The following is a 26,589-nucleotide window of genomic DNA, read 5'->3' as shown; positions in this document are numbered from 1 at the left end:
GCTCTGGTCTTTATTATTTCTCTTCTCCTGCTGGGTTTAGGCTCTATTTGCTATTCTTTCTCCAGCTCCTTTAGGTGTAGCGTTAGGCTGTGTATTTGAGACCTTTCTTGTGTCTTGAGAAAGGCTTGTACTGCTATATCTTTTCCTCTTGGGACCGCCTTTGCTGCATCCCAAAGATTTTCAACAGTTGTGTTTTCATTTTCATTTGTTTCCGTGAAATTTTTAATTCTTCTTTAATTTCCTGGTTGACCCATTCATTCTTTAGTAGGATGCTCTTTAGCCTCCATGTATTTGAGTTCTTTCCGACTTTCCTCTTGTGATTGAGTTCTAGTTTCAAAGCATTGAGGTCTGAAAATATGCAGGGAATAATCCCAATCTTTTGGTACCAGTTGAGACCTGATTTGTGACCTAGGATGTGATCTATCCTGGAGAATGTTCCATGGGCACTAGAGAAGAATGTGTATTCTGTTGCTTTGGGATGGAATGTTCTGAATATATCTGTGAAGTCCATCTGATCCAGTATGTCATTTAAAGCCTTTATTTCCTTGTTGATCTTTTGCCTACATGATCTGTCCATTTCAGTGAGGGGGTTGTTAAAGTCCCCTACTATTATTGTATTGTTGTCAATGTGTTTCTTTGATTTTGTTATTAATTGGCTTATATAATTGGCTGCTCCCATGTTAGGGGCATAGATATTTACAATTGTTAGATCTTCTTGTTGGATAGACCCTTTAAGTATGATATAGTGTCCTTCCTCATCTCTTATTATAGTCTTTGGTTTAAAATCTAATTTGTCTGATACAACGATTGCCATCCCCGCTTTCTTTTGATGTCCATTAGCATGGTAAATAGTTTTCCACCCCCTCACTTTAAATCTGGAGGTGTCTTTGGGTCTAAAATGAGTCTCTTGCAGGCAGCATATTGATGGGTCATGTTTTTTTTATCCAATCTGATAGCCTGTGTCTTTTGATTGGGGCATTTAGCCCATTTACATTCAGGGTAACTATTGAAAGATATGAATTTGGGACATCTGGGTGGCTCAGTCGTTAAGCATCTGCCTTCAGCTCAGGTCATGATCCCAGGGTCCTGGGATCAAGTCCCACATCAGGCTCCTTGCTCAGCGAGGAGTCTGCTTCTCTCTCTCCCTCTGCTGCTCCCCCTGCTTGTACTCTCTCTCTCTCTCTCTGACAAATAAATAAATAAAAATCTTTAAAAAAAAAAGAAAGAAAGATATTAATTTAGTGCCATTGTATTGTGTGTAAGGTGGCTGTTACTGTATATTGTTTCTATTCCTTTCTGGACTATGTTACTTTCAGGCTCTCTCTTTGCTTAGAGGACCCCTTTCAATATTTCTTGTAGGGCTGATTTGGTGTTTGCAAATTCTTTTAGTTTTTGTTTGTCCTGGAAGGTTTTTATCTCTCCTTCTATTTTCAATGACAGCCTAGCTGGATATAGTATTCTTGGCTGCATATTTTTCTCATTTAGTGCTCTGAATATATCATGCCAGTCCTTTCTGGCCTGCCAGGTCTCTGTGGATAGGTCTACTGCCAATCTAATATTTCTACTGTTGTAGGTTACAGACCTCTTGTCCCGAGCTGCTTTCAGGATTTTCTCTTTGTCTCTGAGACTCGTAAGTTTTACTATTAGATGTCGGGGTGTTGACCTATTTTTATTGATTTTGAGGGGGATTCTCTGTGCCTCCTGGATTTTGATGCCTATTTCCTTCCCCAAATTAGGAAGTTCTCTGCTGTAATTTGCTCTGATATACCTTCTACCCTTCTCTCTCTTTCTTCTTCTTCTGGGATCCCAAGTATTCTAATATTTTTTCGTCTTATGGTATCAGTTCTCTCTCGAATTCTGCCCTCATGATCCAGTAGTTGTTTATCTCTCTTTTTCTCAGCTTCTTTGTTCTCCATCATTTGGTCTTCTATATCACTCATTCTTTCTTCTGCCTCATTTATCAGTTAGAGCCTCCATTTTTTTTTTAAAGATTTTATTTATTTATTTGTCAGAGAGAGAGAGAGAATCACAAGTAGGCAGACAGGCAGGCAGAGGGAGAGGGAGAAGCAGGCTCCCTGCTGAGCACAGAGCCCGATGTGGGGCTTGATCCCAGGACCCTGGGATCATGACCTGAGCTGAAGGCAGATGCTTAACATCTGAGCCACCCAGGCATCCCAAGAGCCTCCATTTTTTATTGCACCTCATTAATAGCCTTTTTGATTTCGACTTGGTTAGATTTTAGTTCTTTTATTTCTCCAGAAAGGGATTCTCTGGTATCTTCCATGCTTTTTTCAAGTCCAGCTAGTATTTTTATAACCATCATTCTGAACTCTAAGTTCCGACATCTTACTAATGTCCATATTGATTAGGTCCCTGGCAGTCGGTACTGCTTCTTGTTCTTTTTTTTTGAGGTGAGTTTTTCCGTCTTGTCATTTTGTCCAGAGGAGGCTAGATGAATGAGAGAACAAAATGCTAAAAGGGTAACAATGACCCCAGAAAAATATACACTAAAATATCCGAGGACACCTTCCAGAAAGTGGTCGCTTTTCTGTTCATAGAGTTGCTGCTATTCTTTTCTTCAATCTCCTGTTGAGTTTGAAGGTGTTCAGAATGGTTTGATACCTATCTAGCTGACTTCCTGGGACCAGACAAAATTTAGGTCTCCTACTACTCCGCCATCTTGCTCCTCTCCTAAATTACTCCTTTTCTAGATTAAGTATCCACATCAGGAAGATTCTTGCTCAATTTTAGGACTTTGATCATCAATTTTCCATTTTTCTTGCTTCTAAGGCAGGAAAAGATCCAAACTTTGCAGCTTTTTTTTTTTTTTTTTTTTAAACTGGCTGTCACTCTTGGTATGTGATGCTCAGCTGTTTTCATAGATCATGAATTTTCAGTGAAACTTTGTCTCCAGATTTGGAACTATGAAGAAACAGCAGTCAGTTTGCTATCACAGAAGTTCTAAGGACCAAAGTTTTATTCTCTCTTCAATCTGTTCCATCCAAAGATAAAGGCTTAGGGAGGGTTTATAGTTGTACTAAAGTGGAGCCAATATTATGACTGTGAAACTGCCCAGAAATAAGAGCTGATCTTAGTGAGATGAGTTTAATCTATTCCACAACTCCATTAATCTGAGATTATATCTGAGGAAACCGGATGTTTGCTCGTCCTTTCAACAGTGTCCCAGGAAGATGTATGAGTAGTAATCACAGAAAGTGCTCCAGAGCACCATTCACAAGTTGCTTGCCACTGCCCAAAGTCGGCCCTGGATCCCTGTGTCTGTCTGTCGGTCCCACAAGCCTCTGGGGGAGGACGAAAAGGGGTGTCCCCGTGGCACGGACTAGGTCTCAGCGAGGTGATGGAAAGGACTCAAGAGAGGAGCCTAGGCAGCCACGACCGCTCCCACAGATGATGCTGCCAACTCTCTGGGGCTGGAGTTGTCGGAGAGGTCGTGTCCTCGGGATTGCAGCACCCAGAGCGCAGCACTCACCTCTGGCAGGGAGGCTGAGCGCGGGGGCGCGGGGAGCTGGGGCAACGAGGCGGGGCTCTATAAAGGGATCCTGATGCTCTAAACTCTTGGCAATCATTGATGCAAGTTATCTAGATGATCCATTCTCACACATTCTGGAAGCAGAAGGATTAAAACTGATCTTGGAATACAGCCCAACATGATTTACGGATTAATGTAATCCCTATCAAAATCCTAGCTGGCTATTTTTTCAGAAGTTGACAGGGTTACCTAAAATCATATGGAAATATAAGGAACCCAAAATAGCCAAAACAATCTTGAAAAGGAAAAACAAAGTTGAAGGACTCACACTTCCCAATTATAAAACCTATTACAAAACTTCAGTAATCAAGACAGTGTGGTACTAGCATAAGGATAGACATACAGATCAATGGAATAGAACTGAGAATCAATTAATAAACCCTAACATTTATAGTTCACTGATTTTTCAGTGAGGATGTAAAGACAATTCAATGGGGAAATAATAGTCTTTTCAACAAATAGTGTCATATGCAAAAGAATGAAAGTGGATCCCAACCTCATACTATATAAAAAAAATTAAAATGGAGGATAAAACTCAAAGTAAAAGTTAAAACTTTAACACTCTTAGGAAAAAAATGGGAGTAATTCTTTGGATTAGGCAATGGTTTCTTTAATATGGCACCAAAAACACAAGTCACAAAAGAAAAAAACAGGTAAATAGGACATTTTCAAAATTATAAGCTTTTTTTACTTCCAAGAAAACCATCAAGAAGTGAAAAGACAACCCATAGAATGGGGGAACATATTTGCAAATCTGATAAGAGACTAGAATCTGTGATATGTAAAGAATTCTTACAACTCAACAATAAAAAATCAAATAACCCAATTTAAAAATGAACAAAGTATTTGATAGACATTTCTCCAAAGAAAATGTATAAATGGCAGATAAACACATGAAAAGATCAACATCATTTTTCATGAGGGAAATTCAGATCAAAACTATAAGAAAATACCACTTAATGCCCACTGGGATGACTAGAATTTTAAAAAAACACTCAATAATAAGTGTTAGCAAGAATGTGGATGTCCTTTGTAAAACAGTTCACCAGTTCCTCAAAATGTTAAGCATTTGTTAAAAGCCACTGTATGACCTAGCAATTCCCACACCTAAATATATACCAAAGAGAATTCAAAACTTATGATCACACAAAACCTGTATGCAAATGTTCATAACAGCATTATCCATAATAGATCAAAAGTGGAAACAACCCAAATATTCATCACCTGATAAATAAATAAAATGTGCTATATCCACACAATAGAATATAATTTGACAATAAAAAGAAATGAAGTATTGGTACGTGCTATAACGTGGATGAACCTTGAAAACAATACACTAAGTGAAAGAAGCCAGTCACAAAAGGGCACATATTGCATTATTCCATTTATATGAAATGTCAAAAATGGGCAAATCCATAGAAATAGTAGATTAGTGGTTGCCAGGGGCTGGGAGCTGACTGCTAATGGAGATGTCTCCTGGGGTGATGAAAATATTCTGAAATGTGATAATGTAACAGTTATATAATTCTGTAAACATACCACAAACCACTGAGTTGTGCAGAGGTAGACAGTTTCTGTAAGGGCCAGATATTAAATATTTTAGGCCCTGTGGGCCATACAGTCTTTGTTATAACTACCCAACTCTGCTATTGTAGAGCAAAAGCAACCATAGGCCATGTGTAAATGAGTGGTGTGGTTGTGTTCTAATAAAACTTTATTTACAAAAACAGGCAACAATCATCAGCTCACAGATGTAGTTTGCTAACCTTTACTCTAGATGGTGAGCTCTTCGAGGCAGAGGCCATGCTTTATTCATCTCTAAGTCCCCTGAGTGGGTAGGGGGTACTCAGTATATACTTACTTGAACTGAACAAGAATGCCCTTGCACCATTTCCCTTCCATGGACAAAGGGAGTTGCTAGCATTTCTTATCCCTCTTGGCCCCTGGCAGCACAGGAGGATGTAATAACCAGCTATCCTTTGGTTGGCTGTGAAAGAAGTACTGCAACCTGCAGATACCTGGCCTAAGATTGAAAAGAAAGGGATGGAAATAGGATAAAAGCAAGTACTTACCAAGTGATGAAGATTAAAACATGGAATCCATTTAATAATTGAGCTAAATATATCTAGAGCGTTCCTAAAGCAACAGCACTGATCAGAGGAAAGAGCTCTGGCCTAGGTGTCTGCCTAGAGCCACAACATAGTGTAGACCCAAGCATATCTAGCACGTCTATCACACCAAGTGGAAATAGAGTCTGTGATTCTCCTCCCAAAACTGGACTTTGACCCATTGTTCTAAATCTAGCTAAGGCTGTGTTTTAGTCTTTACCTAGGAGGCCCACTTGCAACATTTATCCAACTTCTCCAAGGAGGAAGGAGGGTAAATGCATTACATTTGCCATACTGACGTAATGGGGTTGTTTCAAACTGTGCATGTCCCCAAACTGTTTGCTCCAATGCAGGCTAAGAAGAGAGATGGAGCAGTAAGATTGTGTTCCATTAAGGGCAGGGAGAGAAAATAGGGCACATTTTCCCTCTCTGCGTTTTCCCAGTGATGAATGATGGGGATGCTGCATTGATCATTTCTGACCTTCTGCATTCATAGGTCTCAGCGCTCTCCAAATAACACAGCCCTGCTGTCCTGTCTTTGGGAAGACACCACAGAGTGAGCAGTAAGAGCAAGCTTTGAGCTGTCTCCCAGTGGTTGGGATAGATGAAAGTCACCCTCACCCTCTGACCTATTTAGAACTTAGTGACTTCAGTACAGTGGCTTATTGTAGATACGGTTGAAGACAATTAAGGATAAATACTAATTTCCAAAAGACCATCTTACAGTTGTTTGATATTCAAGTAGAGAATACATTGGGGGAAAATTAAGGACTGTCTTAAGGAATCTTCTATGTCAGAGAACACGTCAGACAGAAATGGTGCTATAAGCTGTGCTTCTGTTTTTGCACGGGGCTAATTTGCATGCTTGTTATGTCTAGAAAAAAACAGAATATATTTGGAAGATATAGGTTTTCAACATATTGATCTGTGTGCCTTTTATTGTCTTTTTAAGTTTCAGGTACCAGAGGGAGAAGTTAGCCGGTGTGTTAGACACCAGGCTGGAAGGGGCAAATGAAGTATCTGGTATCTCCTCAAAGCCCTGTGAGAACTGGAATAAATGGGGATTGCCAATTTGGTCACAAGCTGACAATTGGACTCAAAGGTCTGTCTTAGCTCAAGACGAGCACACATAACCCGTAATAATTCTGCATGGCTGTGATGCTCTGAAAATACCAGCCTGGCTCCTTGCTGCATCCTAATGGCAGGCATTTCAGAAATTGGTCCTGAGGGTACCAGGTCAGGAGAAGTGGTGGACACAGGATGGAGCCTCCCCATTGAAGATGTGAAGTGGTTTGCAAGCATTTTTACTTACAGAATTTCTACCTTGCAATAAAATTTGTGAATTTTACAGGCATAAATTAAAAACACAACAAAACACAAGGCTGTGCCATCAGGGCACTTGCAGCTGCCAAGTAACTGAGGAATTTAAACAGTAAGTTATTAAATCACATAACAGGAAGACCAGAGGCAAGAAAGGGACCAGGAATGTTCTATTACAGTTCGGCTCCATATCTCTGGAACTCTCTTAGTTTACCCATTCCTCGTGTGTTGCTTTCATCAACAGGCTAGTGGCTAGATGGTTATAAGCTGGTCAAGGCATCTGGACAGTAGCAGTGCTAAAAGGAAAAGGACTCTATATAATAGCCCTTTTTGGGGATCAAGAAATCATAGATGCCCCCATGCAGGATCACCTTCATACTTCATAGGCTAATGGTTCGAGGGCCAATTCTGACCTGAGATGGAAACTCTGTAAGTAGGAGGCCACCTGTTTCAGTTATCCAATGTTGGATAACAAACTGTTCCCAAACTTAGTGGCTTAAGGCAACAATTATTTTATTTGCTTATAATGCTATGAGTCAGGAATTTAGTTGGACACAATGGAGAAGATTCATTTCTGTTCAATTGGGCAACTGGCTAAGACTGTTCAATCAGGGCCATATATCTGGGACCTAGAGTTTTGTTCTTGTCTGGGTTCCTTGGTTGTCCTCCATGTTGAGAGCTCACACGGCTAACATGAGCTTCCTCACAGCATTGTGATCTCAGAGTTCAAAGAACATAGTTCCAATGTGCAAATGCTTATCAGACCTCTAATTTATCACATTTGCCAATATCTCATTGGCCAAAGCAAGTTACCTGGCTGAGCCCAGAGTCAATATGGGAGGGACTATACAGTGTGAAGACTGGGAGACATGGCTTACTGGGGCCATGAATGTAACAGTTATCACATCAAGCTGGTTCATCCTGAGTCCTGTCCAGCCCTGATCTTGTGCCCCAGTTCTGATGATTATGCTTCTGCTGTCTCCAGTAAACTGTCACCTTTAGCAGCTTTCTCTATACCCACAACCTAAGTCACAGGTAATCTATAAAAAGCAGCTACACCTCTCTTTTCTTCAGCTCAGGAATTTTTCCAGACTCTACCTTTTTCACTCCTCTTTGAAACACTTCTCTCTCATCTGCTTATCCATCTTTCTACCTATAAATATTATTATATCCACCCTCTCTGCCTAGTGTCTTTCAAATGACAGCTACTACATAGGACACGCTGTTTGAGTCTGGGTTTCAACCCACATTCTGCCCCTTAGACTATCTCCTTATTTCTATGCATCAGAGACTACTGGAAGGGATTCCCATCCTAGGGTTCTGCCTGGACTTCTGGGTCCAGCACCTTGGACTCTGCTTGGCTGAGGAAATCACTCAGATTTCTTTATTCACCTCATGATCCTGAGCCCGTGACTTGGAACTCATTTAGGATCCCAGTTCCTCTAGAACTGTCAGCTACCCCTGCTCTCCCCACAGGAGAAACCCAGCCCAGAAGTGGAGACTTGGCGGTTGTCTGACATATTTCCATGGTACTAAGAGCTACCTATCTTCTAAGATGTCCAACATCCCCAGGTCCAGGGATCCCTTTATACACTATCTGCCTGGAAGGACATCCCTGCTGCTTCATTATGAATGGGACAAACCAGCTTAAGCAGGAGATGGTGATTTATGGGCTAACATAATCAAATCATGGGAAGGTGGAACCGACCTCAGAAATAATGGATGCCAGGACTGGAGCATAGTCAGGACCTGCTTTCTAGTTCCACCTCTCACCATTGATGTCTCTAAATGTTGACTTCACCTTCACTCTCTAAAGACAGCTTTCTCTAATGTCAGGAACCGTGGCCATCAACAGTCCTGGAATCTCTAGTGGGTATGAATTTCAACACTCAAATTAAAATTCTTTAGCTTTCTCTCAGAGTGGATGATTTTATGCCAAAGCTTGTTAGCAATAAAGAGAGAAGAAAGACAGGTGTATATCTTCTTTTGAAACATTTATTTTTGCTTCTCTTCCCACCCTGTTGTGACCTATGGAAGAAAAGGAGACTAGAAGCAGGTCAAGCCCACAGGTCCCCTGAGGTTTGGGAGTCCTCATAGTATTCCTCACAGTGGTCCCAGGTGGGTCCAAGTTCCATGAAGCTGCCCCACCTTAGAGTGGCTTAGGAAAGGCTTTTACATACTTGGTTGGGTATATAAATCCAAAACCCTTAGCCAAGACCTTTGGAGTCAGATGAGTTTTAGAACTTTTCTGATTTTGGAAACATAATATAGAGTACATACCATATATTATATATCACTCCCAGTGGGATGTGAAGCCACACTCCATAATCAAATTCATTAACTGTTTTATGGTAAAACATATGAATATTCACACTTTTAAGAAAAATGATGTTTACAAAGATCTTATTGTTAGGGCAGGTCAGCCTTTGCTACTAAATGCATAATGTAATACCTTTTGGTTTTTGGAATTTGAGGATTTCAGAATAAGGGATAAGAGATTGCGGATGTGGAAAGTGATAACCAATGTCTGGGCTATTGGTTCCCAGTGTTAAAAGACTGTCTCTGATGGGAGCTGGAGTCTGTGAGCTTGTGTCATGTGCTTACTCCTATGTTCCATGCCTCTACCCTACCAATGCCATGCCTCCACCATCAGGAACACCAAGAAGCACCCCTTCCCCAATATTTTCTGCCTCACTGCTACCATCTGCCTAAGCATCTACTTTCAAAAAAGAGGTGACACTTACAATGGATTGTCCACCTCCCAGCAGAAGATCATCCCATCCGGCCCTACCTTCCTGTTCCCTAGGTTCTCATTAGATGTCCACAATCTCAGGTCTTTTTTCTCCACCTGGACTCTCATCCCCATATAGTTCAAAATATTCCCTAATCAAACCCAATCCTATTCTTTCAAACTCTTTCACCATGCCCTCTGAAACTCATGGTCCATCATCAGCAAATTCCCTCCATTCTTAACCACTGAATGTTTCCCTCTCCTTACTCTGGTGAAGGCAGGCTCTTCCTGAGGACACCTTCCCTCACCCCCACAGCCCTCTCAAGTTATAGATTTATCTCATCCCACTCACACCACTAAGCCTGTGTGCGGAAAATGTCCTTACTCATTGCCATTTTCAGACCTTCATTCCTCGATATAAGCACACACATACACATACACACATGGCTTCTTTGAAACTTCTGCACCATACTAAAGCATCTGTTGCTTCTCCTTATTGGAGTCATCTAAAAGTCTTTGGATTACTCCTCTTCATTCCCTTTCTCTCCCTCTTACTACCCCTACAGTACTTGAGGATTTCAGTCTTCATATGGATGATACCTCCTGGACCTTTACCTCTCAATTTCTCAGTCTTCTCATCTCCACTTACTTTGCCCACCTAACCTCTACTTACCCTCACTTTATTCTTGTCATTACCATTTCCTGACCCCTTCCTTAATCTGTGTTTCAAATATCCCATTCTCCGAGCACAGTCTCTCAGGCTTCCTCCCTCTGTACTCCTAGACCACATTGAGATCTCTAACCCTGCCATTGCTTCACTGTCCAGTTGTACCCCAACCGCTCCATTATTATAAATATTCCTTCACAGACATAATCAACTCATTTGCTCCTTTTTTCCTCTCAGGTCATACTCACCTGGCAGAAAACTCAGTCCTGGTTAAATCCAACTTTCTGCCTGCTCCATACCCACAGAGCTGAAAGTAGAGAAAAAGCATAAAATTAAGATGACTTGTCTCTCTTTAGTCACTCCAGTGAGCCTGTAGTGCTGTTTGTCACTCCTACCACATTCCCTTAGTCAGCTCACTCCCCACTCAATGATGAGTAATTCACACCTTCTTTTCTCAAGTTGCCCACCCTCTTCCCATTCCTACTCTAAGCTGAAGACCTTGCCTGTTATTTCATGGAGAAAATAGAAATAATCAAAAGAGAACTTTTATATGCCTCCATATGGTTTTCTCACCCTCTCATACTCATACTTATTTTTTTTTTATCCTATGTGGTCTTTCATTTCAACTTTTCTCTGGGTATTTAATTCAGTCTCTTCCTTCTGAAGATCATCGTTCCTGTCTCAGTTTTTCACTACCATGAATTCCACCATAGCCACCTCAAATAGGCAACCTCAGCCCCCAGGACCACTTGACTTGTTTCTCAGTGCTCCAACTTCAAATTCCCAGTATGGAAACCTGATTGGCCCAGGTTGGGTCAAGTGTTCATCTCCAATTCAATCAGCTGTGGCCATGGAAGAGGGGTACATTGCACATGAGACTCTTATAAAGAGACCATGCTCTGAAAAGGTGGTGTAGGGCAATTAAAAATATAAGGCAGGGGAAAAAAAGGAAAAGAAAATAGAGGACAGCGAACAGCCAAAAACAAACAAAGCAGAAAGCCCCTCCAAAATTCTGTCTTCTACTGGAAAAAAAAAAAAAGCACATATGAATACAATAAGGCATTTAAAAATTTAGAGAACAAGGCTTTACAGGAACTACTGAGAAAAAGGGAGAGAGCATTATAAGAGTAATCTGAGGAAAGCATGGGTATAATTGCACACGTATTTCGCTCTGTATCTGGTAGACTTTAAGAGTCCCAGAGCCCAGAACCGGCCCTACTAATATTTATAATATAGTATGTAACCTGGTACCCAGCATCCACTATTTGCTGGATTGAATAAAATCTCCTGGTAGATAACGGGGAAAAAATGACAGCATCATGAGCACTGTAATTCTCCTCATCTATTGACAGGCAGAATTCAAGTTTTCTCGGAGAGTCAAATTTTTCTCTAGCACTGAGTATTGTGAGGAATTATGAAGAGAAATCTTTATTTGGGTGACATTTGGTCACATAATGCACAATGGCTTCATCTAAGGCTTTGCAAAAGATTTAGACGTGCCCTTCATCTGTCTGTTTCTTATATTATCCTTCTCTAAAAGCCAAGGGCATAACGCTACATCATAACTCCGGAATGGCATTTCCATGGAGAGATGAGCTAATATGGTGGAGTGGGCTGTTTCTGACCAAAGGCAGGAAGAAAGCTGAGAAAATCTGGAGATGTGTCACTGAGCTATGCGTGGAGGACTGGGAGACAAAGAGGTAAATCACAATCACCTGGGAGAATTTTTCAAAATGTAAATCTTCCCTCTACCATGATTCTAATATTACCTGGGTCCCTAAGAGTAGGTAGGGGTAAGGAAGGATCAGAAAGAATACTGGCATATATATTTTGAAAAATATAGCTCTCTTTCCCTTCCTCTTCCCTTCTCTGTCTTGAATATGACCTAGAAGGATGCATTTGTATTTGATATGTCTTTCTCAAATATCAGTATACATTTTATGTATGCATATATGTATGTATTTATATGCCATCTCATTCCAGAAAGGATGGCAGATGGCTTACAAAGCTACATAAAATACAAAAAAAAAAAAAAAAAGGAGCATAAAAAATAGAAACAAAATACCAAGGAGAAAAAAAAGTTGGAAATTTAAATGTGAGTAGCCCTAAGTGCATTTTCACAAAGTTCATTTGGCTCTGATTCAAGAGAGGCTGAGCTCACTGAAAGGAGACACAGGGCTGAATGCCAAGCTTGGTGTTCAGGGAGCACATGAGCTTTAGCTACTGGAGAAACTGATCATCTGTTACCTGACTTGAGTTCTCAGAAAATGGAAGCAATCTTACCTGAAAGGGAGGTGGGCAGCAAGAATCCCATTTTGTAAAACCAGGGGTGTTTCAGTGTCCCCTGTGAGAAAGCCTGGACAGGATAAAAGTCAGAATTTAAGGAGTCAGCAGGCAAGGTCAAGGATTGTTATTGTTAGTTGGTCTTCTTATTACCTCTCCTAACCAGAGAGATGCCTCAGATTGAAGCACCTGGAATCCAGCCTTTTATATTCAGATTCCATCTTGACCAATGACTGAATTACAGATTAGGTGTCTGGGTCTTCCTAATCCTGATTCTGTTTGATTAATTTTGCCAACTACACACAACAAATTTATACTTGGAACGTGACCAGGCATTTATGTAAGATCTCATGATAGGAATGAAAATGGTGGTATATCTGTGGAATGTTGGGGCTGGAAAGGCATAGGGGACAGAGGGTAGAATATCAATTAATTCCATCCCTGGATAATAATTATTATAGCTAATATTACTCAGGACTTGTTAGGTGCTGGATATGTAAAATAAACCAATCATGGATATGTCTTAATGCTCCAGGAAGAGTACCTTCTGGTTCTCTCTATGATTGCAGATCCTTCAAGTAGTTATCATGAGAAATGGCATATAGGTATTAAATATATAGTTTGCTGATTATACAAAATTCAGGATATGTAGAGAGAAATTAACAAACTAAAAGCCAAAATGCTCTCAAAAGTATTCATGCAAAAAGGATGAGAAGAAATTTTTCTCTCATGGTTAGGTCTAATGAAAAGAATAGATACCAACTACATATTAAATGTCTACTATATGCCAAGCTCTTTACAGTCTCTCTAATCCTTACAACTTCCATGAAGCAGTATCCCATTCAAAGAGGAAGAAACTGGAATCCAAGGTACTTTCCCTACAAAAAAGAAGGAATAGGAATAGACTCCAAGTGACAATAACATCCTTTCCCAATTCTGTCATCTCTTCACCTCAATGCTGAAAGCTAACAATGCAAAGATAAACAAATTAAGGGGAAAATGATCTGGCTTGTTAATTAGGGGGGGTGCCTTACTAATCTTTTTGGGACCCAGTAGAATGTACATCATGATATAAATGGTGACCATTAAGGTCATTAAATCGTGTTGACTCTGTATCCTACCTTTCTCCTCCACTCCCTCTCCACTCCTACCTTACTTCAGGTGGAAGAAATGTAAACTTGAATCAGGCTAAATTTACTGGTAAGGGCTCTATAATGGTTAATCTTATGTGTCAACTCGACTGGGCTACAAGGTGCCCAGATATTTGGCCAAACATTATTCTGAGTGTTTCTGTGATGATGTTTTTGGATGAGATTAACATTTAAGTCAGCAGACTGAGTAAATCAGACTGCCCTTCCTAATGTGAGGAGACCTCCTGTAATAAGTTGAAGGACTGAATGGATCAGAAAGGCTGACCTCAGTAGGGGAGAGTTCACCTGCCTGAGAGCCTTCAAACTAGGTTATCAACATTTTCTTCTCTTCATACTTGAAATGAAACCTCAATTCTTCCTGGGTATCAAGCCTGCCCACTGTCAGACTGGAACTAAACCATCACCCCCCCACCCCCCCGGGTCTCCAGCTTGCCAACTCACCTTGCAGATCTTAGGACTGGCTAACCTCCATAATTGCATGAGCCAATTCCTTATAATAAATTTCTTTATTTATATGTGTGTGTGTATACATCTGATTAGTTCTCTTGAGAACTCTAATACAGGCTCACTGAGCAGAGAATCCCTATTTTGATGATTTAGCTCAAGGAGATGGGAATATGGGAATAGCTCTAACATTTTGCTTGGTTAACCGAAATATGTATCCCAAGGTGGTCTAGGGTAAATGAAGATAAAATAGCATAACTTCCTTGGTGTACTGTATAGGAAGGTATTCAAAGGCCTAAGGAGATTAGAAAGCTAGAATGGACTGATCACATAAGACTTCCTCATCCATTCGGGAAGGGCCCAGAGGATACACCCTTCACTAAGGCTGTAATAAATTCATGAGGGGACCTTCTCCCCCAGCATCCTTGAAAGAGTTGGTGGTTGCTGTTCTCTGTAAGTCAGATATTAGGGTGTGAATTGTGATTCCTAAACGCAATAGGGATGTTAGGATTCTGTGGGGCCAAGTGACAGAAGAGTAATCAAAGCAGTAATCAAAATAGTCTGGCTCACAGAGATCTTTGGCATTGGCTGGTTGATCATGCTGTCCCTCGTACTAAAATAGTTAGAGAACCTATTAAAGTCTTATTTTATCTGTATAGGCAGAAAAGCTCTAAGTCTAGTGAACAGAAATCTGGCTTACGTCACCAAACTAGAGAGTCACAGCCTCTCAGTCAATTCCCAGACTTTAGCTGATTTACCAACCCAGAGTCAGTGGGTCCTTAAAGAAAAAGCCTGCTACACTGTCAAAAATTTATGTTGTTTACCTCCCTCCCTGCCTTCTCCAAAAGGACCTGTAACTATTTACCGGGGTGACTGTGCATTAAGGAAGGAGAAACAAACTCTCCAGCTATTGTGGGACACAGGGTCTGACTTGACAATAAATCCTGAAAGTCTGAGGTGTCACTGTGGTCCGCCAGCTTGAGTAGGGGGTTCTGAAGGTCAAATGTCTAATGGCTTTTTGGTTCAGATCCATCTCAAAGTGGGCCCAGTGGGTCCATCCTGTGGTTATTTCCCCAATTCTGGAGTGCACTGTTGGAATAGACGTACTCAGCAGAATCCCCACATTGGTTCCCTAATCTGTAGAGTGAGAATTATTATGGTAGGAAAAGCCAGGTGGGAGTCACTAGTACTCTATACCTAGGAAAATAGGAAACCAAATGCAATATCACATTTCTGGAGAGACTGAAGAGATTAGTGTCACCATCAAGAACCTGAGAGATGGTGAGTACCACTACCACATCTTTGTACAACTAGCCTATAATAGTATGCCTTTGAGGAAAACAGCTGGGCTGTGGCTGTCTTAAACTTAGGTGGTGAATTCTATTGTAGCTCCTTACATTCAGGTGGTGAATTCTATTGTAGCTCCTCTTCCAGATTGTGGTTTTGTTGTTGGAGGAAATCGGCACATCTCCCGGGACCTGGTATATACAGCTATTGGTCAAATGCCCTTTTCTCTATAAATCTTAGTAAGACCATCAGAAGTAGTTTTTGTTCAGCTGACAAGGCCAGGAATTCACCTTCACTGTTCTACATCAGGGCTATAGAAACTCTCCAGTTCTAGCCTATAATCTAGTCCATAGGGACATGACCACCTGGGCACGATGATGGAATGGTCTTTTGAAGACTCAGTTACCACCAGCTCTGGGTAGGTGGTAAAATATTGAAGGGGTGGAACAGTCCCTTCTAGGGTGCAGAATATGCTCTGAATCAGCATATGGTGCTATTTCTCCATAGCCAAGATTCAGAGGTTTAGAAGGCAAATGGAACTTGCACCACTTATTAAGCCCCCTAGTGATCTACTAGTAAAATTTTGCTTTCTGTCCCCTTAACTTTAGATTCTGCTGGGCTAGAGGTCTTAGTTCCAAAGAGAGAAATGCTTCCACTAGCAGCACAACAATGATTCCGTTGAACTCGACTGCCATCTGGCCATTTGGAGCTCCTTGTGCAAGTGAATCAACAGGCCAGAAAGAGGCGGGTGGGGAGAGTTACTTTACAGGTTGAGGTAATTGACCCTGCCTATCAAGGGAAAACTGGGTTGCTACTACACAGGAATGGTCAGGAGGAGTATATCTGGATTGCAGATAATCCTCTGAGCCACTTCTTAGTATTTCCATGTTCTGAATTAAATTCAACAACCCCATTCAGACAGGACTACTAAGGGCCCTGACCCTACAGCAATGAAGGTTTGGGTTATCCACCACTAGGCAAGGAAGCTCAATAAGCTGAGGTGAGTGTTGAAGGCAAAAATAGGGAAGGTAGTAGAAGAAGGTAGAAAAACCAGCTACGACTCTGTGACCAGTTGCATACAAGACTATAATAGTTATGAATATTCCTTATTTTAGTCTGAATGTTCAGACGCATATTAATTGAATATTTTTCTTTCTCTCTGTCTTCTGCTTATCATCTTACATCAACTGTATTAATAGATATTAACTTTATATTATAGTATTTAAAGCAGAAGATACAAAAGGGGGAGTATGAATCTCCTAGGGAAAGAATGAAAATTATCCAGAGCCAAAAAAAGAACTTTATATCCTCTTTCAGAGAAAGAGTATTTCTGTTTGCACCCCGGATAGTTGTATTATGTTAGATGGGAGCATGACTTTGTTATTGTCTTTATTTGGAGATTAAATATGGTTTCAGGAGTGTGTATGAACGCCAAGTGGTCAAGAAGAGGACTGTGGTGACTTTGTAATGTAGCAACTTGATTAGGATGAGCGACATTTTCTGGAATTCCCTTTCCTGTGTGTTTCTGGTTAGGGTGAGCCACAGTGGGAGACTGGGGTTGGGTGGGTGTTGGCAATGGAGGGGAAGCTGGCGGGTGCTTTGTAGCTTGCACATGTTCTCACTTATCTGCTGGTACATCTCATTGGTGTGAGGGAGTAGTCAGGCCTACAACTGCCCTAACATCCCCTAAATCCTTTTCCAACATAGGCAACTCTTAGGCCAGGTGTGTGTTTCACTCTTAGATGAAGAGCCTGAGCTTCTCCAGGATGCCCATACCACCAAGGCCAGAGGCAAAGAGAACTGATATGGGTTTCAGTTCATCCTCACAGGGTCCCACTCGTGCTCAAGGGCTCCAGCTTGTCCCTGCTCACTTGTACTTCACATTTACATAAATTTATATGTATATACAATGTATTACCAGTATTTGACGTTTTTGACTCTATGTAGAACAAGACAGTTCCCATTATTTATTGAAAATGTCATATATATATTCCCCTAGTGGTTCTGCTTCTCTGATTGAATCCTGACTGGTCTGATACCGGAGACGTTGGAGTTCTTGGTGCTGGAGACCTCAACCACCAGCCGGTGCCAGGTTCTTGACTTTGCCAGAGAAAGGATTCAGGGATGAGTCAGAGTAAGTATATCAGAAGCTTTATTGCAAAGCAAAAGTACACAGTAGAGAAGAGGAAGTGTGGGTGCACTCAGAGAAAGGATCTGAGTCGCCCTGGGTGGATGTGGGGCTCTGATTCTTAAAGGTGGTTATAATTTGGGCACAGAAGAGTCACACGAGGCTCTGGGAACAGGCGGGGAATTCCAAGAACTCTGTATATCATTACGTATGCTCAGTGTTAGCTATGATACGCAGGCTCAGTCTGATTTTTCTGACATAGACTTCAAATATACTCTAAATGTACTATTGTCCCTCTAGCGCCCCCAGTGGAGGGGTCATTCTCGGTCACTTGCAAGCTAACTGGGTCTGTGTGCACATGCGTGCTGTTGAGCAACAACAGGATTCTTGTGGCCGTGAGAAACCGCAGGGGTCTCGCAAGGTCTCGCAAGGTTGCCTGATGGCCACAAACGCTGTCAGGTGTCAGACTCAGTTCCCAGTTTGTTGTTCCTCCTGCATTTACCCAGAATTTCCCTATTCTACCTGCTTCAGGGTACCTAGGTCTAGCTCAAAGGATTAGAGACCCATGACCAGCAGGTACACCTACCATGAGACTTTGAAGAGCTCCCATCCTGGGCAACTGCCACCATAAAACTCTCAGCTTTGTGTTTAAAGGAGAAGACTTCACACCTTTTGGTCTCTTCTTCTAGGCTGATCCTTTTCCCCCATTGCACCATCTTAGGGAAGGGTTTATGAGAGGGATGATTCCAGAGCAAGAAATGCTGAGGAAATGAGAAATGACTGCCAAGATCCTTAAATTATGTCCCAGGACTAGAATAATCATACATCAGCCATGCTTTTCAAGGACCCAAGATTCCTTCCTTATCTCTGCCCATCTTGGGAGAATGTGATTTCCTGCTCCTTCCCAGTGAACCATGAACCTCCTCCAGCCTTTCACTAAGAAGCACATGTTCCTGTCATGTGAAACTGCACGTATTCCCACTCTTGTCTGAGAAAGGTCTGTGAGTTCCCATTCTGAAAGCCTTCTGTCCTGCCATCCACTGTCTCCAGTGCCTTCTCTGTGAATCCTACCTCTCCCCTACGCGCGAGCAGTTGCCCTGACCGTTCCCGAAGGGCTGATAACATCGCCCTCTACCTTTAATCTTCCTGATAATTTCAGATGTTTCCTCTCCCAGAGCTATTTTTCTAGTGTGGCTCAGGAGCGGGGATGGAGACAGAGACTTCCACTCAGCGGTAAAGGGGAAAGCAGGGCTCCTCCCCTCCCTGCCCCCTCACTCTGTGTGTCAGAGGTGAGTGATAGGAACCCCTCTCTCTCCAGACATCTCTACCCCTTTGAATCCCTCACCCTTTTCCTTCCTACAGGACAGTGCCACCCCTGAGTTATAACCAGGGAGATCTGGGTCTCAGTGAGCCACACTGTAGCCTGCACCCAAAGGGGCTTGAGAGACTGACCAGAGTGAGGGGTGAAGTCAGGAGTCAAGGTGAGACAAAAGTCAAGAGCACTATTTGGAGGGTAAATCCTTAATACTGACTTGCTTAGCATATAAGAGCCATTAAAAATACCCTTACCTCCTATAAACAAGTATATATAAGATGTTCATCTCAAGCACTCTTTAGAATATAAAAATGCCAAACGAGATGAGTGTTCAGTAATAGAATATTGAGCAGCTATGAAAAATCACATTTTCACTATTTTTAGTAAAAAAGAAGTGACCACAAAATTGCTAAATCTTTTTTTAAGAGTAAATGGCAGAATGATATAAGCCCATTTGTTGATTTGCTTTAAATTTTAAATTACTGACTATGCTCCCTCACCCCCCACCCCTCCACCCAAAGTCTCAAGCCCTTGGCAGTGATTTCCTTTGGGGAGTGCATTTGGAAAGGAGAAAATTTCTCTTTCCCGTTATCTACAATTCTGAATCCTTGGGTCTCCTGAACAGCAATTATTATTGTAATTAAAAAATAAGGATTAAAAATCATGTTTTTGAAGACTGGAAAATGACAGAAAATGTTATGATACAAGGTTAATTTTTGAAAGCAGGATACAGAACATGTAAAGGCTAAAACCACATAAAATGTCACCAAGAAAAGGGAGGGGGGAGGGAGAAAGATGAAGGAAGGAAAAATAATTCAACACGCAAATGCAGATCATTTGGGGCTATTAATATTAGAGGTGACTTATGTCCTCCAGGATACTTTTTGTATTCTCAAAACTTCTAATTTGTGAATGAATTTTTTAAATCAGAAAAGATAGACATTTATTTTTATAGTCAGGCTTTATATTAATACACAGTGAAGCTCTAGGCCAGGACAGCTGTGTGGAGCCCACATTTCCTTATTTTTTTTCCTCCAAACCAAAATTCTTCGGGGACAGTTTTTCCCATGGATGCTGCAGTAGCTGTGTTCTTGTGGCAAAAGTTAAGGAACAGAACTTGGAACTCTCTGCCCGGGAAGCAGCTCCATGGGCCACCTGGACTGTTGGCTGCCTGGTCAACCATTCCCGCTGCCAGGGGCAGCTATGGCCTCCACCTTATCAATTAATTGGTTGTTAATTAACCTTCCTTTTAGGCAGACTCTTTTTTTTTTTTTAATCCAGTTCTCTAATCCCTTTCTACTTTGAAGCATCATTCTCTTTATTTTACTGATAATAAATATTGAATGGACAGTATTTAACTCACTGCCCAAAAAGGGAATTCAATAGCAGGGCCAGAACCAGACACCCAGCCCAATTATTGCCGCATTTATTCAAGCTCCTAGTGTGGGCCAGTCGTCATTGACACTAAGGATGTAAAAATTATACTGGCATAATCCTTGTCGTTTGGGTGCTCATAATAGGTAGGTTGGAGAAGGGGAAGGGAGCCACGGAGGAGCAGGAAAACAGTTTTAAAACTAAAGGAGTCACTAGTAGTGATGCTAATGAGGAAAGGAAAACCATAGCCATTGCCATAGAAACAGAGAGAAAACGTAGGACAGGGCAGTGGAGGAAAGCAGAGCTTACACTTGTCCATTTTCTGAGAGGTATGGTCCCAGGACCAAATCAGCAGCGTCTCCTGGGCCCTTATTAGAAATGCATATCACTGGGTCCCACCGCAGTCCTCCTGGAAATCAGAAACTCTGGAGGTGGGACCCAGCCATCTGCATTTCCACATCTCCTCCTCCTTCCCCGCCTCCAGTCCCCTCAGCCCAGCCCCCACCATGACCAGGGTGTGATTCTAACACCTGCTGAAGCTTGAGGACCACCTCAAGTTCAGTGAGCGGCAGATTCTAAATAACTCGGGAAGGCAAACCTACAGCAGAAAATCTGGCCCAGATGAGTCCCCTGCACCCCCTAAAGGCGTCCGTGATAGAGACACTCTCAAGATAAGCTCCCCCCAAATGCCCTGCTCCAGTTGCAAATTGAGATCTGGGACCATTTATGATACGCTAGTTCCAAAGGTAAGTTAAATGCCTATTGGAACAACTCCGAGCAAGTAGTCTATCGTCTGTGTTTCAGCCATTCCCAGGAGTGCTGAGCTCAACAACAGCCAAAATCCATGAATCTAGAGAATCATGTAAATTCCAACCTGCACAGGTGGTAGGATGTGATAAGTGCTTTATTAGAAATGTGAACACAATGCCACGGAGCACACAGGAAACATCCCTGCTGCCTAGAGACAGTTAACAGAAGGCATTACCGACAGACAGCATTTAATATGGAGCTTCAATAACCAGTAGAATTTTACCAGGTAGAGGAAGGACCAGGAGCAAAGTTTAGGGAGGTCTCAAAGGCCTCTGGGTAGGAGGGAAGGATAGAAAGGTAGACCTCAGAAGAGCCCAGGCCCCTACCAAGGAGGATAAACTTGCTTCTGCCGGAAGTGGAGAAAACCTTGCAAAGTTTTGAAGCCGAGAAATGGTGTGTTGAAATCCACGAATAGATCATCTTGTGCGGGTGGCAACGGGTTGTAGAGGGGCCAGTTAAATGGGATTCTGGGTGATTTTTATTTTTAGTGCTTTGTATTTTTTTCTACCATGAATGTCTTCTAACTACCACTTCCTTTGCAATTAAGAAGTGTGGCCTTGAAGGGAAGTGACCCAGGGCATGGCTGCCCCGGAGACCCAGACTTAGGAGATGAGAAGAGCAGGAATTCAGGCCACAAATAGAGCGTTAGCACTGGCCAAGAGGAGGGGCCCTTTGCCCTTTGAGATCAGGAAGGAGGGGATGCAAATTCATGAAATGTAAATCTTTGAAGTGGAGTGGAGTCCAGAAACTTTGTAGCCGAGGCCTCTGTTTCCTCAGCAGTGAAAACAGTAACGTCATCGCCTGAGAATCCAGGGTCAGGGCTGGAGATGGGAGCTGGGGGAAAGCTGCAGAGGTTTGGCGCAAGTAACCGCCAACAACCCCCACAGTGTGTGTTATGTGTCAGGCACAGTCCTAAGTGTTTTATGTAGATATTGACGCATTTAATCCTCACAGCGATATCAGGCGGTAGACACTATTATTATCAGACCCGTTTTACAGAAGAGATCACTGAGGCCCCAGAGAGGTACAGTCACGCAGGTGGTAGGAGCCAAAGGTAGGAGTGGAGCCCAGGCAGCCACCAACGGGTGCCAGGCTTTGGAGAAGGAATACCCCAGATGACTGAAAGATCATTAAGTAGTATTGAAATGTCACAGGAGTTTAAAAGCCATCTCTGGGGGGCACCGGCGTGATGCAGTCAGTTAGGTGTCAGACTTGATTTCGGCTCAGGTCATGACCTCAGGGTCCTGGGATCGAGCCCCGCGTGGGGCTCCACACTCAGAGCAGATTCTGCTTGAGATTCTTTCTCCCTCTGTGCCGCCCCCTCCGTGTGTGTGCTCGCCCGCGCTCTCTAAAATAAATAAATACATCTTAAAAAACTAAAAAATAAAAAACCCATCTCTGTGCCATGGCGTCCGTCCTGTTTGGCCCACTGGCACAGAGAAGCTTTAGAAGGGCTGTGGCTGTTCTCTGGAGGAAAGCCTTGCAGGGCCACCCTCAGCGACGCCTCCCCGCCCCCCCCGCCGGTGGCCGGTGAGAAAGCCTGGGCTGGCTCGTTCCCGCCGCTGGGAAGGCCGCCTGTGGGCCTCCGGCCTCACTGCGCAGAGCAGGGAGCTGCGGTGGGAAGGGGGCCCGCTTCCCAGCCCCAAGTCCTGGCCTCCGCCGAAATGCCGAATTGGAAGTTCTTCAAGTATTTGGGGGAAGAGCAGCGGCCAACTAAGCGGAATCAAAGGATCTAAAAATAGTTAAAGAAAACATAAAGACAGAATGTGAAAATCCGATTATTTGGGAAGCCAAGCCAAACTTAGGAAACCTATAGGGTGGGTGGGGAGCTAGAAAACAGAAGGACGGCCTCCGTCCGCAGTGACCTTGACAGCTTGGGCTGTGGTCTGGCTGCTTAGCCGTGCTCTCTCAGGCCACCCTCACTGTACACCAGAGCGTCCACAGCAGGTAAGCAAGCCGCCTGGTCCAGTCCTGTGCTGGCATCAAACACAATCCTGGGCCGGGAGAGGGGTCCCTACACCATTCCCTACCATTGGTGGGATAGACCTGCCTTCCTTGCAAACCCTAAGTGTCTCCAAAAAGTGCCCAGGCTCCTGGTCCTTACATGCAACATTTTGAGGCGCCCACAGAGGACGCAGCCGACGTTTGGGTCAGTTAGGATGCATTTGGTGGCCACATCATGACTTCACCCGTGTGTATACATATTCCCCCTGCATTCTCAGTGCGTCAGTCAGTGCATGGCAGTGGGGAGGGCTGCACAACCTCAGTGTCGGCCACAGGCTGACTTCTTAACGCCCTGCGCTGCCCCGGGGGCAGTAACATATTTCCCAGCTATAACCCGTATTAGTCTCTCTGACCTTTTCTGTCTTCTGGAGGCCACCCGCCTTCCTTGGCTCATGGCCCCTTTGTCCATCTTCAGAGCACACCTCTGCAACCTCCGCTTCATTGCCATGTCTCTTGCCCCTCCTCTGACCCTCTTGTTACCTCTTTATAAGGACCCTTATGGTTACATTGGGCCCACCTGGACCATCCAGAGCAGTCTCTCCATCTCAAGATCCTTAATGACATCTGCAAAGTCCCTTTTGCCCTTGTGAGTTAACACATTCATAGGTTCTGAGGATTAGGAGGTGGACATCCTTAGGGGGACGTTGTTCAGCCTACCATAAGGGCTTGGAAATATTTCCTTAGCTCTCACACTAAGGAAACAAGCTACCCTTCCTAAAGATTTATGTCAGATAATTCTGGAAATTTCCACATGTGTTCCTTAGCCCTATTGGCTACCCCATGGCAGTTTGGCTGTCCCATGGCAGATATAATTAGGTTAGTGATGGCCCTTTAATTTGGGTCACCATGGGGATGCTTCTTGACAGTGTGTATTAGGGTTTCCCAGAGAAACAGAATCAATAGAATATATATATATATACATACATATATATATATATATATAGAGAGAGAGAGAGAGAGAGAGAGGTGTGTCATTGAAAATTGGATCACACAATTATGCAGTCCAACAAGTCCAAAATCTGCAGAGCCCAGTTTGAGTCCAAAGGCCGGAAGCTGCTATAGAACCAGGAAGAGCTGATGTCCCCCATATGATGTGTACCAGGAAGGAGAATTCTCTCTTACTCAGGGAGGATCAGCCTTTTTGTTTTATTCAGGCCTTCACCTGATTGGATAAGGCCCACCCACATTCAGGAAGTCAATCTGTTTTACTCAGTCTTACAGTTTAAATGTTAATCTCATCCAAAAACACCCTCTGAGAAGCACCCAGAATAATGTTTGATCAACTATCTGGGCACTTCCTGGCACAGGCAAGCTGACCCTTAAAATTAACCGTCACACACGCAGAGGCAGAGGGTGGTAGCTGTCCTGCTCAGGCCTGAGCCCTGCTGGGTTGAGGGTAACCAAGCATGGACACAGTCCCTGGTACCCTCTGGTCTGCACTAGGGCTGCCCCGAGGCCCCCAACCCCATCGCCTGTCAGCACAGCCAACGTACCACCTGGAACCAGTGGGTTGCTGCAGACAGCCTAAGGTCCCACAAAGAAGGCAATATCATAACTAGGGCTGTTTGCACCAACCCCTTTATCAGGGGTCCCTCTTCCCGGCAGAGGCACACAGCGTGGCCCACCTCACTTCATCCCCTTCCTTGCCCTTTGAGCCAAACTATGCACTTGAACTTTCTCTTCCCTTGTCTCTCATACCCCCTCCCCCACCATCAGCTCTGTGTGTGATCAGCAAGCCTGAACACAAAGACAAACACAATCCACAATTTCAGCCAGGCTGGGGAGCCTGCTGAAGATCTCAAAGACCTCAAGAGGAAAGGAATTACTTTCTGACATCAGCAGCGACCTGAGTATCTGGGGGCAGAAAAGAAGTGGGAAGTTGGGGGACCTGGGATATGATGGGGGGCAGGGGCCTCAAGTTATACAAGATAGGCCCTGTCCTGTCTATTGGCTGAACGGTTTTCCTAAGAACAATCCCGTTTCCCAGCCACCCCCCACAGAACCTGTCCTTGGGCAGCCTTGCTGGTCCTGAGCTGCCCTGGAAACCTGAGCGTGCTCCAGCCAGGACTCCTCTCCCCCTCCTGTCAGTGAAGGGCAAAGCAGTGGAACAAAAGAGTGCCTCCCCTCAGCCTGATTTATCAGTCAGCCTGGCTGATCTGGATAGATACAGATTTCCCCAGACCATAGGAAAAGGCATCAATATTTCATGGAATCCTAATCTATTTGAGTGTGTGGAAGTTGGATAAGAAAACCCTTGGCTGGGGTCAGCATGTGCAGGTGGCCTCCTGGAAGCTGAGAGCTCAAAGGCCCCAGGAGGGAGGCTGACGTCTTGGGCCTGGCCTACAGAGGTAGGGAGACAGCAGAGCCCCTGAGCAGGCTTCAGGTTTAGGGAGCACAAGCTGCTCGGGGGCCCTTAATGGGAACAAAAGCCGGGTCAAGAAAGGGGCTGACTGGCAGCTCTGCCCCAAACAGACACCCGTACAGCTTGTTTCCCAAAGCTTAGCCGTGAGTACTCTTGCCTCACAGTGATACAGGGTAGCTGCTAAGGGCACAGGCTTGGACTCAGAGAGCCCTGGGTCTCAATTCCTGCGTGGCCCTTTGTAAGAAGAAGAAGTGAAGCCAATTACTTCTTCTCAGAGCTATCTCAGAGATATAGATTATACATCTATAAAGACCTGTCTCATATGAGATTTAATAACAGCATCTTTAACAGCTCCACAGTGTCATTCAGGACCTAGATTTCTCTTTTTACCGTGTCTTCCTAGCATGTGGCTTCCATTCTCAAGGTTACTGATGATCCGAGATATCCTTGGAGCTTCCAAATTGCGGACTAGAAGGAGGAGGAAAGTCAAAATGGCCAAAAAAAAAAAAGTTTTTCCAGTTTATTTAGCTCCTTTTAAGCAGCCTGTCCTGGTCATGTGGCATATATTTATGCTTCTCTTTCAAAGAGGGAAGCCTGGTCTCATGACCAAGCTGTAAGGTACAAGGGCACCTGGGAAATATCTTTTTATGGGATTTGTTAAACTAGGTTTATTGCTCACCACTCCCAAATAAAAATCAGGCTCCTGTTACAAAGGAAGAAGGAGAAATGAATGTCTGGGGAGGCAACAAACAGCTGCTACAAAAGCCTCCATCCTCCCAAGTCCTCTCCTAGGTCACCCCCATGACAGCCATCCTGCTCACTACCCCTCCCATAAGGACCAGGGGCAGGCTTCCCGAGAGTAGGACTGGGGCTAGGGCACAAAATTTAAGGAGGCCCTCACTCTCAGGTTTGTGCTGGGGCTGACACTATACTTGTGTGGACCTCGGAGTGAGATCCTCCTTAAATTTTGCCTTGCAGGCCTCACCCTGGTCCCGGCTCTACTGTAGAGTTGCCAGGGAGAAAAATCTCCTCTGTTCTTTCTTCTTACCACACTG

The 26,589-nt window shown here is 43.5% G+C and overlaps 1 long non-coding RNA gene across 1 annotated transcript in view; it reads left to right on the top strand.

Moving 5' to 3' along the window:
• Positions 1-26,589, top strand: part of LOC116636688 — a 172,491-nt gene that overhangs the window by 88,188 nt on the left and 57,714 nt on the right. The window contains exon 3 of the long non-coding RNA XR_004300383.1: positions 17,541-17,675. This is a non-coding gene — a long non-coding RNA (uncharacterized LOC116636688). The remainder of the gene's footprint in view (positions 1-17,540; positions 17,676-26,589) is intronic.

This window comes from Phoca vitulina, unplaced genomic scaffold (genome assembly GCF_004348235.1).
Source record: "Phoca vitulina isolate PV1807 unplaced genomic scaffold, GSC_HSeal_1.0 scaffold1, whole genome shotgun sequence".
In the NCBI taxonomy this organism is placed as follows: Eukaryota; Metazoa; Chordata; class Mammalia; order Carnivora; family Phocidae; genus Phoca; species Phoca vitulina.
This window is presented reverse-complemented; position numbering and strand designations above follow the sequence as displayed.